This window comes from Syngnathus leptorhynchus, unplaced genomic scaffold (assembly GCF_054491065.1).
Source record: "Syngnathus leptorhynchus isolate UIUO unplaced genomic scaffold, UIUO_Slep HiC_scaffold_25, whole genome shotgun sequence".
Taxonomy (NCBI): Eukaryota; Metazoa; Chordata; class Actinopteri; order Syngnathiformes; family Syngnathidae; genus Syngnathus; species Syngnathus leptorhynchus.
The window spans coordinates 1,850,001-1,865,000 of NW_028231992.1; positions in this window are offsets into that span (position 1 = coordinate 1,850,001).

The window sequence follows — 15,000 nt, forward strand, 5'->3', positions numbered from 1 at the left end:
GAGGGGGTACTCGGAGGCCCGCCGGGAGCAGACGGGCGACCGGGGATGGGGGGCGTACGCGGGCGGGCGCCGGGAGAAGACGGCCCGTCCGGGGTCGAATCTCGGCCTGTGTTTTCGGAGCCGGCCGGGCATCACGCTCCCTCCTTGGATGGACAACATTCGTAGTTGACACTTTGTGTCATTTTATCCGAGCGGGCGGGCGCCTCGAGAGGCGGACCGTCCGGGGCGACTCTCGGCCTGTGTTTTCGGAGCCGGCCGGGCCTCACGCTCCCTCCTTGGATGGACAACATTCGTAGTTGACACTTTGTGTCATTTTATCCGAGCGGGCGGGCGCCGCGAGGCGGACCGTCCGGGGCGACTCTCGGCCTGTGTTTAAGGAGCCGGCCGGGCATCACGCTCCTTCCTTGGATGGACAACATTCGCAGTTGACACTTTGTGTCATTTTATCCGAGCAGACGGGCGCCGCGAGGCGGACCGTCCGGGGCGACTCTCGGCCTGTGTTTTCGGAGCCGGCCGGGCATCACGCTCCCTCCTTGGATGGACAACATTCGTAGTTGACACTTTGTGTCATTTTATCCGAGCAGACGGGCGCCGCGAGGCGACCGTCCGGGGCGACTCTCGGCCTGTGTTTAAGGAGCCGGCCGGGCATCACGCTCCTTCCTTGGATGGACAACATTCGTAGTTGACACTTTGTGTCATTTTATCCGAGCGGGCGGGCGCCGCGAGGCGGACCGTCCGGGGCGACTCTCGGCCTGTGTTTAAGGAGCCGGCCGGGCATCACGCTCCTTCCTTGGATGGACAACATTCGCAGTTGACACTTTGTGTCATTTTATCCGAGCAGACGGGCGCCGCGAGGCGGACCGTCCGGGGCGACTCTCGGCCTGTGTTTTCGGAGCCGGCCGGGCATCACGCTCCCTCCTTGGATGGACAACATTCGTAGTTGACACTTTGTGTCATTTTATCCGAGCAGACGGGCGCCGCGAGGCGACCGTCCGGGGCGACTCTCGGCCTGTGTTTAAGGAGCCGGCCGGGCATCACGCTCCTTCCTTGGATGGACAACATTCGTAGTTGACACTTTGTGTCATTTTATCCGAGCGGGCGGGCGCCGCGAGGCGGACCGTCCGGGGCGACTCTCGGCCTTTGTTTAAGGAGCCGGCCGGGCATCACGCTCCTTCCTTGGATGGACAACATTCGCAGTTGACACTTTGTGTCATTTTATCCGAGCGGGCGGGCGCCGCGAGGCGGACCGTCCGGGGCGACTCTCGGCCTGTGTTTAAGGAGCCGGCCGGGCATCACGCTCCTTCCTTGGATGGACAACATTCGCAGTTGACACTTTGTGTCATTTTATCCGAGCAGACGGGCGCCGCGAGGCGGACCGTCCGGGGCGACTCTCGGCCTGTGTTTAAGGAGCCGGCCGGGCATCACGCTCCTTCCTTGGATGGACAACATTCGTAGTTGACACTTTGTGTCATTTTATCCGAGCGGGCGGGCGCCGCGAGGCGGACCGTCCGGGGCGACTCTCGGCCTGTGTTTAAGGAGCCGGCCGGGCATCACGCTCCTTCCTTGGATGGACAACATTCGCAGTTGACACTTTGTGTCATTTTATCCGAGCAGACGGGCGCCGCGAGGCAGACCGTCCGGGGCGACTCTCGGCCTGTGTTTAAGGAGCCGGCCGGGCATCACGCTCCTTCCTTGGATGGACAACATTCGCAGTTGACACTTTGTGTCATTTTGTTCGGCCTGTGTTTAAGGAGGCGGCCGTCCTCCACTCGGTCCGTGTTTAAGGAGCGACACTCGCGCTCCGGTTCGGCCTGTATTTAGGGAGGCGGCCGTCCTCCGCTTGGTCTGTGTTAAGGGCGACACTCGGTCCATGTTTGAGGAGCCTGGCCCTGACGCTCCTCTCCGGCCTGTGTTTAAGGAGGCGGCCGTCCTCCCCTTGGTCTGTGTTAAGGGCGACACTCGGTCCATGTTTGAGGAGCCTGGCCCTGACGCTCCTCTCCGGCCTGTGTTTAAGGAGGCGGCCGTCCTCCCCTTGGTCTGTGTTAAGGGCGACACTCGGTCCATGTTTGAGGAGCCTGGCCCTGACGCTCCTCTCCGGCCTGTGTTTAAGGAGGCGGCCGTCCTCCCCTTGGTCTGTGTTAAGGGCGACACTCGGTCCATGTTTGAGGAGCCTGGCCCTGACGCTCCTCTCCGGCCTGTGTTTAAGGAGGCGGCCGTCCTCCCCTTGGTCTGTGTTAAGGGCGACACTCGGTCCATGTTTGAGGAGCCTGGCCCTGACGCTCCTCTCCGGCCTGTGTTTAAGGAGGCGGCCGTCCTCCCCTTGGTCTGTGTTAAGGGCGACACTCGGTCCATGTTTGAGGAGCCTGGCCCTGACGCTCCTCTCCGGCCTGTGTTTAAGGAGGCAGCCGTCCTCCCCTTGGTCTGTGTTAAGGGCGACACTCGGTCCATGTTTGAGGAGCCTGGCCCTGACGCTCCTCTCCGGCCTGTGTTTAAGGAGGCGGCCGTCCTCCCCTTGGTCTGTGTTAAGGGCGACACTCGGTCCATGTTTAAGGAGCCTGGCCCTGACGCTCCTCTCCGGCCTGTGTTTAAGGAGGCGGCCGTCCTCCCCTTGGTCTGTGTTAAGGGCGACACTCGGTCCATGTTTGAGGAGCCTGGCCCTGACGCTCCTCTCCGGCCTGTGTTTAAGGAGGCGGCCGTCCTCCCCTTGGTCTGTGTTAAGGGCGACACTCGGTCCGTGTTTAAGGAGCCGGCCCTGACGCTCCTCTTCGGCCTGTGTTTAAGGAGGCGGCCGTCCTCCACTTCCTTCCATGCACCACCACATTCGCAGTTGACACTTTGCCATTTTTTCAGAGAGGTGACACTTAGTCGTTTTTTCGAAAGTTGACACTTAGTCGTTTTTTCGAAAGTTGACACTTTGCCGTTTTTTCAGAGAGGTGACACTTTGTCGTTTTTTCGAAAGTTGACACTTAGCCGTTTTTTCGAAAGTTGACACTTAGCCGTTTTTTCGAAAGTTGACACTTAGTCGTTTTTTCGAAAGTTGACACTTAGTCACTTTTTCGCCACAGTGACACCTCCAGCGCGTGCCACGGCGCTTTTCAGGTCTTCTATCCGACCTTGTGCTGTCGAGGACGGCGTGTCCGACGCCGTGGGGAGACCAGCACCATCTCCTCCATACTCGTAAACGAGGTGCTTTGGAAAACGGGGGGAAAGTCGATGAGTACACTGACTACTGGGACCATTTCATTGTACTCTGGCGCACCTGAAGACCAAAAAAGGTACTGCACCTTAGCCCGGGTACCTCTCCCCCTGGTACCTCGAGGAGAACTTAGAAAAATTTCGACAAATTTTTGGTGAGCTCCAGGGAGAGAGGCTGATTTTTCGCTTTTTGAGGCCGACCGCCGAACCGGCGCGGGGCGGACTCACAAGCCCCGCAGAGCCGTGGGCACTTAGTCGTTTTTTCAGAGAGGCGACACTTAGTCGTTTTTTCAGAGGCGACACTTAGTCGTTTTTTCGAAAGTTGACACTTAGCCGTTTTTTCGAAAGTCGACACTTAGCCGTTTTTTTGGAAAGTTGACACTTAGTCGTTTTTTCGAAAGTTGACACTTAGTCGTTTTTTCGCCACAATTGGCTCTGAGCTCCAGGGGGAGAGCCTGGTTTTGCCTTATTTCAGGCCGGCTGGGGAACCGGCGCGGGTCGGATGCACGAGCCCGGCAGAGCCGTGGGCACTTAGAAAATTTTCGCCGATTAAGCTGGGACCTCCAGGCGGAGACCGGCATTCCTCGTCCTCGGGGTTCGACCCAGGAACCGGCGCTGGGCAGACGCCGTAGCCACGCAGAGCCGTGGGCACTTAGAAAATATTCGCCAAGTTGGCTCTGAGCTCCAGGCGGAGAGGCTGGTTTTGCCTTATTTCAGGCCGGCTGGGGAACCGGCGCGGGTCGGATGCACGAGCCCGCAGAGCCGTGGGCACTTTGCCATTTTCTCAGAGTCGACACTTAGTCGTTTTTTCAGAGAGGCGACACTCTGTCGTTTTTTCGAAAGTTGACACTTTGCCGTTTTTTCAGAGAGGCGACACTTAGCCGTTTTTTCGAAAGTTGACACTTAGCCGTTTTTTCGAAAGTCGACACTTAGCCGTTTTTTCAGAGATGTGACACTTTGCCGTTTTTTCGAAAGTCGACACTTAGCCGTTTTTTCAGAGATGTGACACTTAGAAACTTTTTGCCAAGTTGGCTGTGAGCTCCAGGAGGAGACCGTTATTTTTCGTCATTCGAGGCCGACTGCGGAACCGGCGCTGGGCGGACGCCAAAGCTCGGCAGGGCCGTAGGCACTTAGAAACTTTTTGCCAAGTTGGCTGTGAGCTCCAGGAGGAGACCGTTATTTTTCGTCATTCGAGGCCGACTGCGGAACCGGCGCTGAGCGGACGCCAAAGCTCGGCAGGGCCGTGGGCACTTAGAAACTTTTTGCCAAGTTGGCTGTGAGCTCCAGGAGGAGACCGTTATTTTTCGTCATTCGAGGCCGACTGCGGAACCGGCGCTGGGCGGACGCCAAAGCTCGGCAGGGCCGTGGGCACTTAGAAACTTTTGGCCAAGTTGGCTGTGAGCTCCAGGAGGAGACCGTTATTTTTCGTCATTCGAGGCCGACTGCGGAACCGGCGCTGGGCGGACGCCAAAGCTCGGCAGGGCCGTGGGCACTTAGAAACTTTTTGCCAAGTTGGCTGTGAGCTCCAGGAGGAGACCGTCATTTTTCGTCATTCGAGGCCGACTGCGGAACCGGCGCTGGGCGGACGCCAAAGCTCGGCAGGGCCGTGGGCACTTAGAAACTTTTTGCCAAGTTGGCTGTGAGCTCCAGGAGGAGACCGTCATTTTTCGTCATTCGAGGCCGACTGCGGAACCGGCGCTGAGCGGACGCCAAAGCTCGGCAGGGCCGTGGGCACTTAGAAACTTTTTGCCAAGTTGGCTGTGAGCTCCAGGAGGAGACCGTTATTTTTCGTCATTCGAGGCCGACTGCGGAACCGGCGCTGGGCGGACGCCAAAGCTCGGCAGGGCCGTGGGCACTTAGAAACTGTTGGCCAAGTTGGCTGTGAGCTCCAGGAGGAGACCGTTATTTTTCGTCATTCGAGGCCGACTGCGGAACCGGCGCTGGGCGGACGCCAAAGCTCGGCAGGGCCGTGGGCACTTAGAAACTTTTTGCCAAGTTGGCTGTGAGCTCCAGGAGGAGACCGTCATTTTTCGTCATTCGAGGCCGACTGCGGAACCGGCGCTGGGCGGACGCCAAAGCTCGGCAGGGCCGTGGGCACTTAGAAACTTTTTGCCAAGTTGGCTGTGAGCTCCAGGAGGAGACCGTCATTTTTCGTCATTCGAGGCCGGCTGCAGAACCGGCGCGGGTCGGATGCACGAGCCCGCAGAGCCGTGGGCACTTTGCCACTTTTTCGCCACAATTGGCTGTGAGCTCCAGGAGGAGACCGTTATTTTTCGTCATTCTAGGCCGGTTGCAGAACCGGCGCGGCTCGGATGCACGAGCCCGCAGAGCCGTGGGCACTTAGAAAATTTTCAGAGAGGCGACACTTTGCCATTTTTTCAGAGAGGTGACACTTAGTCGTTTTTTCGAAAGTTGACACTTAGCCGTTTTTTCGAAAGTTGACACTTAGCCGTTTTTTCGAAAGTTGACACTTAGTCGTTTTTTCGCCACAGTGCCCACCTCCAGCGCGTGCCACGGCGCTTTCCAGGTCTTCTATCCGACCTTGTGCTGTCGAGGACGGCGTGTCCGACGCCGTGGGGAGACCAGCACCATCTCCTCCATACTCGTAAACGAGGTGCTTTGGAAAACGGGGGGAAAGTCGATGAGTACACTGACTACTGGGACCATTTCATTGTACTCTGGCGCACCTGAAGACCAAAAAAGGTACTGCATCTTAGCCCGGGTACCTCACCCCCTGGTACCTCGAGGAGAACTTAGAAAAATTTCGACAAATTTTTGGTGAGCTCCAGGGAGAGAGGCTGATTTTTCGCTTTTTGAGGCCGACCGCCGAACCGGCGCGGGGCGGACTCACAAGCCCCGCAGAGCCGTGGGCACTTAGTCGTTTTTTCGAAAGTTGACACTTAGCCGTTTTTTCGAAAGTTGACACTTAGCCGTTTTTTCGAAAGTCGACACTTAGCCGTTTTTTCGAAAGTTGACACTTAGTCGTTTTTTCGCCGATTTTGCTGGGACCTCCAGGCGAGGACCGGCGTTTTTCGTCTTCCGGGTCCGACCCGGGAACCAGCGCCGAGCGGACACATTCGCTCGCTAGTGCCGTTGGCACTTAGAAAATTTTTCGTTTGTCATGAGCTCCGGGCGGAGACCGGCGTTTTTCGTCTTCCGGGTTCGACCCGGGAACCAGCGCCGAGCGGACACATTCGCTCGCTAGTGCCGTTGGCACTTAGAACATTTTTCGTTTGTCATGAGCTCCGGGCGGAGACCGGCGTTTTTCGTCTTCCGGGTCCGACCCGGGAACCAGCGCCGAGCGGACACATTCGCTCGCTAGTGCCGTTGGCACTTAGAAAATTTTTCGTTTGTCATGAGCTCCGGGCGGAGACCGGCGTTTTTCGTCTTCCGGGTTCGACCCGGGAACCAGCGCCGAGCGGACACATTCGCTCGCTAGTGCCGTTGGCACTTAGAAAATTTTTCGTTTGTCATGAGCTCCGGGCGGAGACCGGCGTTTTTCGTCTTCCGGGTCCGACCCGGGAACCAGCGCCGAGCGGACACATTCGCTCGCTAGTGCCGTTGGCACTTAGAAAATTTTTCGTTTGTCATGAGCTCCGGGCGGAGACCGGCGTTTTTCGTCTTCCGGGTTCGACCCGGGAACCAGCGCCGAGCGGACACATTCGCTCGCTAGTGCCGTTGGCACTTATAAAATTTTTCGTTTGTCATGAGCTCCGGGCGAGGACCGGCGTTTTTCGTCTTCCGGGTTCGACCCGGGAACCAGCGCCGAGCGGACACATTCGCTCGCTAGTGCCGTTGGCACTTAGAAAATTTTTCGTTTGTCATGAGCTCCGGGCGAGGACCGGCGTTTTTCGTCTTCCGGGTTCGACCCGGGAACCAGCGCCGAGCGGACACATTCGCTCGCTAGTGCCGTTGGCACTTAGAAAATTTTTCGTTTGTCATGAGCTCCGGGCGAGGACCGGCGTTTTTCGTCTTCCGGGTTCGACCCGGGAACCAGCGCCGAGCGGACACATTCGCTCGCTAGTGCCGTTGGCACTTAGAAAATTTTTCGTTTGTCATGAGCTCCGGGCGAGGACCGGCGTTTTTCGTCTTCCGGGTTCGACCCGGGAACCAGCGCCGAGCGGACACATTCGCTCGCTAGTGCCGTTGGCACTTAGAAAATTTTTCGTTTGTCATGAGCTCCGGGCGGAGACCGGCATTTTTCGTCATTCGAGGCCGACGGGGGAACCAGCCGGAGCGGACACGTTTGCTCGGAAGAGCCGTTGGCACTTAGAAAAAATTCCGTGTCTCGTGAGCTCCAGGGGGGACAGGCTGGTTTTATTCATCCGTAGCCGACATGGGAACCAGCGCGGAGCGGATTGGTGTTGCGCTGCCATATACCTCATCTCTCTCAGGAGTCCCCCCCTTATACGTGCCGATGGTGTTTTGGAAAACGGGGGGTAACTGGATGAGTACACTGACTAGGGGGACCAGTACACTATGAGCCCCTGGTACCTAAAATGGAAGTATAGAGGCCGACTTTCGGGCAAGATCACGCCGGGTTAGGCTTCCAGGACCTCGGCGAAGCAATTTTAACGGGTTGCCCGGTTCTTTTTTGAACCAGCCCGGTTCTTTTTTTTATCCAGCCCGGTTCTTTTTACACTTCCAGCTGGAGCTCGGGAGCGGCTTTTTGCACAAGATCACGCCGTGTTAGGCTTCCAGGACCTCGGCTAAGCAATTTTAACGGGTCGCCCGGTTCTTTTTTGATCCAGCCCGGTTCTTTTTTTTATCCAGCCTGGTTCTTTTTACACTTCCAGCTGGAGCTCGGGAGCGGCTTTTTGCACAAGAACACGCCGTGTTAGGCTTCCAGGACCTCGGCTAAGCAATTTTAACGGGTCGCCCGGTTCTTTTTTGATCCAGCCCGGTTCTTTTTTGATCCAGCCCGGTTCTTTTTACACTTCCAGCTGGAGCTCGGGAGCGGCTTTTTGCACAAGATCACGCAGTGTTAGGCTTCCAGGACCTCGGCTAAGCAATTTTAACGGGTCGCCCGGTTCTTTTTTGATCCAGCCCGGTTCTTTTTTTATCCAGCCTGGTTCTTTTTACACTTCCAGCTGGAGCTCGGGAGCGGCTTTTTGCACAAGATCACGCCGTGTTAGGCTTCCAGGACCTCGGCTAAGCAATTTTAACGGGTCGCCCGGTTCTTTTTTTGATCCAGCCCGGTTCTTTTTTTATCCAGCCCGGTTCTTTTTACACTTCCAGCTGGAGCTCGGGAGCGGCTTTTTGCACAAGAACACGCCGTGTTAGGCTTCCAGGACCTCGGCTAAGCAATTTTAACGGGTCGCCCGGTTCTTTTTTTTATCCAGCCCGGTTCTTTTTTTATCCAGCCCGGTTCTTTTTACACTTCCAGCTGAAGCTCGGGAGCGGCTTTTTGCACAAGAACACGCCGTGTTAGGCTTCCAGGACCTCGGCTAAGCAATTTTAACGGGTCGCCCGGTTCTTTTTTTATCCAGCCCGGTTCTTTTTTTTATCCAGCCTGGTTCTTTTTACACTTCCAGCTGGAGCTCGGGAGCGGCTTTTTGCACAAGATCACGCCGGGTTAGGCTTCCAGGACCTCGGCTAAGCAATTTTACCGGGCCGCCCGGTTCTTTTTTTGAACCAGCCCGGTTCTTTTTCCACTTCCAGCTGGAGCTCAGCAGCGGCTTTTTGCACAAGATCACGCCGGGTTAGGCTTCCAGGACCTCGGCTAAGCACTTCTAACGGGTCGCCCGGTTCTTTTTTTGAACCAGCCCGGTTCTTTTTACACTTCCAGCTGGAGCTCAGCAGCGGCTTTTTGCACAAGATCACGCCGGGTTAGGGTTCCAGGACCTCGGCTAAGCAATTTTAACGGGCCGCCCGGTTCTTTTTTTGAACCAGCCCGGTTCTTTTTACACTTCCAGCTGGAGCTCGGGAGCGGCTTTTTGCACAAGATCACGCCGGGTTAGGCTTCCAGAGCCCCGGCTAAGCAATTTTACCGGGCCGCCCGGTTCTTTTTTTGAACCAGCCCGGTTCTTTTTACACTTCCAGCTGGAGCTCGGGAGCGGCTTTTTGCACAAGATCACGCCGTGTTAGGCTTCCAGGACCTCGGCTAAGCAATTTTAACGGGTCGCCCGGTTCTTTTTTGATCCAGCCCGGTTCTTTTTCCACTTCCAGCTGGAGCTCAGCAGCGGCTTTTTGCACAAGATCACGCCGGGTTAGGCTTCCAGGACCTCGGCTAAGCACTTCTAACGGGCCCTGGTCCACCCCTGCCAGTGCATTTCAAAACTTGGCATTAATTTCGACCTAAGAGACGAAGTCTGATTTTTTTCTACCACTTGGGCGGCCTTTTTGCACCCAGAACACCCGCACCGGCACCATAAATTCGAAGGGTGCCGAGTGCGTCGGCGCAGATTCTGCGACGGAGTGACACTTCCCTCTTGTGGACATTCGGCGGTAGGTGAAATGCGCACTCGGTCTTCTCTTTTCTTTTCCTTCCAGTGAAACTTTGGCAACATTCTGCGAGCTGCTGGCTTCCAGAACCTCGGCCAAGCAGGTGGAGGATTTTTTTCCACTTCCAGCTGGAGGTGAGGAGGGACTTTTTGGGCAAGATCACGCCGACTTAGCAAGCAAGGTGGAAGTGCCAGCATGCTCCGTGGCTGGAAGTGTGGATGTGCCAGCACCCTCCCTGCCTATGGAAGTGTGGAGCTCCAGCACCCTCCCTGCCTATGGAAGTGTGGAGCTCCAGCACCCTCCCTGCCTATGGAAGTGTGGAGCTCCAGCACCCTCCCTGCCTATGGAAGTGTGGAGCTCCAGCACCCTCCCTGCCTATGGAAGTGTGGAGCTCCAGCACCCTCCCTGCCTATGGAAGTGTGGAGCTCCAGCACCCTCCCTGCCTATGGAAGTGTGGAGCTCCAGCACCCTCCCTGCCTATGGAAGTGTGGAGCTCCAGCACCCTCCCTGCCTATGGAAGTGTGGAGCTCCAGCACCCTCCCTGCCTATGGAAGTGTGGAGCTCCAGCACCCTCCCTGCCTATGGAAGTGTGGAGCTCCAGCACCCTCCCTGCCTATGGAAGTGTGGAGCTCCAGCACCCTCCCTGCCTATGGAAGTGTGGAGCTCCAGCACCCTCCCTGCCTATGGAAGTGTGGAGCTCCAGCACCCTCCCTGCCTATGGAAGTGTGGAGCTCCAGCACCCTCCCTGCCTATGGAAGTGTGGAGCTCCAGCACCCTCCCTGCCTATGGAAGTGTGGAGCTCCAGCACCCCCCGTGGCTATGGAAGTGTGGAGCTCCAGCACCCTCCCTGCCTATGGAAGTGTGGAGCTCCAGCACCCTCCCTGCCTATGGAAGTGTGGAGCTCCAGCACCCTCCCTGCCTATGGAAGTGTGGAGCTCCAGCACCCTCCCTGCCTATGGAAGTGTGGAGCTCCAGCACCCCCCGTGGCTATGGAAGTGTGGAGCTCCAGCACCCTCCGTGCCTGGAGCTATGGAGCTATGGAGCTATGGAAGTATGGAGCTATGGAGCTCTGGAGCTATGGAAGTATGGAGCTATGGAGCTCTGGAGGTATGGAGGTATGGTGCTATGGAGCTCTGAAGCTATGGAGCTATGGAGCTCTGGTGCTCTGCAGCTATGGAAGTATGGAGGTATGGAGCTATGGAAGTATGGAGCTATGGAGCTCTGGAGGTATGGAGGTATGGTGCTATGGAGCTCTGGAGCTATGGAGCTATGGAGCTATGGAGCTCTGGGGCTATGGAAGTATGGAGCTATGGAGCTCTGGAGCTATGGAGCTCTGGGGCTCTGGAGCTCTGGAGCTCTGGAGCTATGGAGCCACCAGCCAGCACCCTCCGTGGCTCAACCACGCCGGCCCAGAGTTCCAGCCGCTCGGCTTCACTCTCTCAAAAGCCCCGCCTGGAGCTCCCCAGCCCACCCCTGGTACCTCAACTACCGAGGCCAGCCGCTCGACCAGGCCGGCCCAGAGTTCCAGCCGCTCGGATAAGCTCTGTCACTCTCCCGCTAAGCAGCCACCGGTAACGGGGAAATGTCGCCGCCTTGTGGACACGCCGTTGTAAATGAATGGGCTTTCGCACTTAGTGCAATTTTCGCCAGCTCCGTGGCTGCAAGTATGGAGCTATGGAGCTATGGAGCCACCAGACAGGCTGGAGCTCTGGAGCTATGGAGCTCTGGAGCTCTGGAGCTATGGAGCTATGGAGCTATGGAGCTCTGGGGCTATGGAGCTATGGAGCTATGGAGCTATGGAAGTATGGAGCTATGGAGCTCTGGAGCTATGGAAGTATGGAAGTATGGAGCTATGGAGCTATGGAAGTATGGAGCTATGGAGCTATGGAGCTCTGGAGGTATGGAGGTATGGTGCTATGGAGCTCTGGAGCTATGGAGCTATGGAGCTATGGAGCTATGGAGCTCTGGAGCTATGGAAGTATGGAGCGCTGGAGCTCTGGAGCTATGGAGCTCTGGGGCTCTGGAGCTCTGGAGCTATGGAAGTATGAAGCTATGGAAGTATGGAGCTATGGAGCTATGGATCTATGGAAGTATGGAGTTATGGAGCTCTGGAGCTCTGGAGCTATGGAGCTATGGAGCTATGGAAGTCTGGAGCTATGGAAGTATGGAGCTATGGAAGTATGGAGCTATGGAGCTATGGAGCTATGGAGCTATGGAGCCACCAGCCAGCACCCTCCGTGGCTCAACCACGCCGGCCCAGAGTTCCAGCCGCTCGGCTTCACTCTCTCACAAGCCCCGCCTGGAGCTCCCAAGCCCGCCCCTGGTACCTCAACTACCGAGGCCAGCCACTCGACCAGGCCGGCCCAGAGTTCCAGCCGCTCGGCTTCACTCTCTCACAAGACCCGCCTGGAGCTCCCCGGCCCACCCCTGGTACCTCAACTACCGAGGCCAGCCGCTCGACCAGGCCGGCCGAGAGTTCCAGCCGCTCGGCTTCACTCTCTCACAAGACCCGCCTGGAGCTCCCCGGCCCACCCCTGGTACCTCAACTACCGAGGCCAGCCGCTCGACCACGCCGGCGCAGAGTTCCAGCCGCTCGGATGAGCTCTGCCACTCTCCCGCCGCGCAGCCACCGGTAACGGGGAAATGTCGCCGCCTTGTGGACACGCCCTTGTAAATGAATGGGCTTTCGCACTTAGTGCAATTTTCGCCAACTCTCTGACTGGAGCTATGGAAGTATGGAGCTATGGAGCTCTGGAGCTATGGAGCTATGGAGCTATGGAGCTATGGAGCTCTGGGGCTATGGAAGTATGGAGCTATGGAGCTATGGAGCTATGGAGCTATGGAGCTATGGAGCTATGGAGCTCTGGAGCTCTGGAGCTATGGAGCTATGGAAGTAGGGAGCTATGGAGCTATGGATGTATGGAGCTATGGAGCCACCAGCCAGCCAGGCTGGAGCTATGGAAGTATGGAGCCATGGAGCTCTGGAGCTATGGAAGTATGGAGCTATGGAGCTATGGAGCTATGGAGCTCTGGAGCTATGGAGCTCTGGAGCTATGGAGCTCTGGTGCTATGGAGCTATGGAGCTCTGGTGCTATGGAGCTATGGAGCTCTGGTGCTATGGAGCTACGGAGGTATGGAGCTCTGGAGGTATGGAGCTCTGGAGGTATGGAGCTATGGAGCCCTGGAGCTCTGGAGGTATGGAGCTATGGTGCTATGGAGCTCTGGTGCTATGGAGCTCTGGTGCTATGGAGCTCTGGAGCTCTGGAGGTATGGAGCTATGGAGCCCTGGAGCTCTGGAGGTATGGAGCTATGGTGCTATGGAGCTCTGAAGCCATGGAGCTCTGGTGCTATGGAGCTATGGAGCTCTGGAGGTATGGAGCTCTGGTGCTATGGAGCTCTGGTGCTATGGAGCTATGGAGCTCTGGTGCTATGGAGCTATGGAGGTCTGGTGCTATGGAGCTATGGAGCTCTGGTGCTATGGAGCTATGGAGCCCTGGAGCTATGGAGCCCTGGAGCTATGGAGCTATGGAGCTCTGGTGCTATGGAGCTATGGAGCTCTGGTGCTATGGAGCTATGGAGCTCTGGTGCTATGGAGCTCTGGAGCTCTGGTGCTATGGAGCTATGGAGCTCTGGTGCTATGGAGCTATGGAGCTCTGGAGGTATGGAGCTATGGAGGTATGGAGCCACCAGCCAGCACCCTCCGAGGCTGGATCAATGGAAGTGTTTTAGGTACCAGGCAACCAAAGGGCCGAGGCCTCACGCTCGACCACGCCGGCGCAGAGTTCCAGCCGCTCGGATAAGCTCTGTCACTCACCCGCCGCGCAGCCACCGGTAACGGGGAAATGTCGCCGCCTTGTGGACACGCCGTTGTAAATGAATGGGCTTTCGCACTTAGTGCAATTTTCGCCAACTCTCTGACTGGAGCTATGGAAGTATGGAGCTATGGAGCCACCAGCCACCCAGGCTGGAGCTATGGAGCTCTGGAGGTATGGAGCTCTGGTGCTATGGAAGTATGGAGCTATGGAGCTATGGAAGTATGGCGCTATGGAGCTATGGAGCTCTGGAAGTATGGAGCTATGGAGCTATGGAGCTCTGGAGGTATGGAGCTATGGAGCCCTGGAGCCCTGGAGCTATGGAGCCCTGGAGCTATGGAGCTATGGAGCCCTGGAGCTATGGAGCCCTGGAGCTATGGAGCTATGGAGCTCTGGTGCTATGGAGCTATGGAGCTCTGGTGCTATGGAGCTATGGAGCTCTGGTGCTATGGAGCTATGGAGCTCTGGTGCTATGGAGCTATGGAGCTCTGGTGCTATGGAGCTATGGAGCTCTGGTGCTATGGAGCTATGGAGCTCTGGTGCTATGGAGCTATGGAGCTCTGGTGCTATGGAGCTATGGAGCTCTGGTGCTATGGAGCTATGGAGCTCTGGTGCTATGGAGCTCTGGAGCTCTGGTGCTATGGAGCTATGGAGCTCTGGTGCTATGGAGCTATGGAGCTCTGGTGCTATGGAGCTGTGGAGCTCTGGTGCTATGGAGCTATGGAGCTCTGGTGCTATGGAGCTATGGAGCTCTGGTGCTATGGAGCTATGGAGCTCTGGTGCTATGGAGCTATGGAGCTATGGAGCCACCAGCCAGCACCCTCCGTGGCTGGATCAATGGAAGTGTTTTAGGTACCAGGCAGCCAAAGGGCCGGGGCCTCACGCTCGACCACGCCGGCGCAGAGTTCCAGCCGCTCGGATAAGCTCTGTCACTCACCCGCCGCGCAGCCACCGGTAACGGGGAAATGTCGCCGCCTGGCGGACACGCCGTTGTAAATGAATGGGCTTTCGCACTTAGTGCAATTTTAGCCAACTCCGTGGCTGCAAGTATGGAAGTATGGAGCTATGGAGCCACCAGCCAGCACCCTCCGCGGCTGGAGCTATGGAAGTATGGAGCTATGGAGCTATGGAGCTATGGAAGTATGGGGCTATGGAAGTCTGGAGCTATGGAGCTCTGGGGCTATGGAAGTATGGAGCTCTGGGGCTATGGAGCTCCGGGGCTATGGAGCTCCGGGGCTATGGAGCTCCGGGGCTATGGAGCTATGGAGCTCCGGGGCTATGGAGCTCCGGGGCTATGGAGCTCCGGGGCTATGGAGCTCTGGAGCTATGGAAGTATGGATGATCCAGCACCCTCCGTGGCTGACCGCTGGTGCTCGGGGCCAGTGAACTCGGCACCCGCCTCCGGCGGGTGCCTCGGTGACCGCCGTCGCTTGGGGCCAGTGAACTCGGCACCCGCCTTCGGCGGGTGCCTCGGTGACCGGTTGTCGCTTGGGGCCAGTGAACTCGGCACCCGCCTCCGGCGGGTGCCTCGGTGACCGGTTGTCGCTTG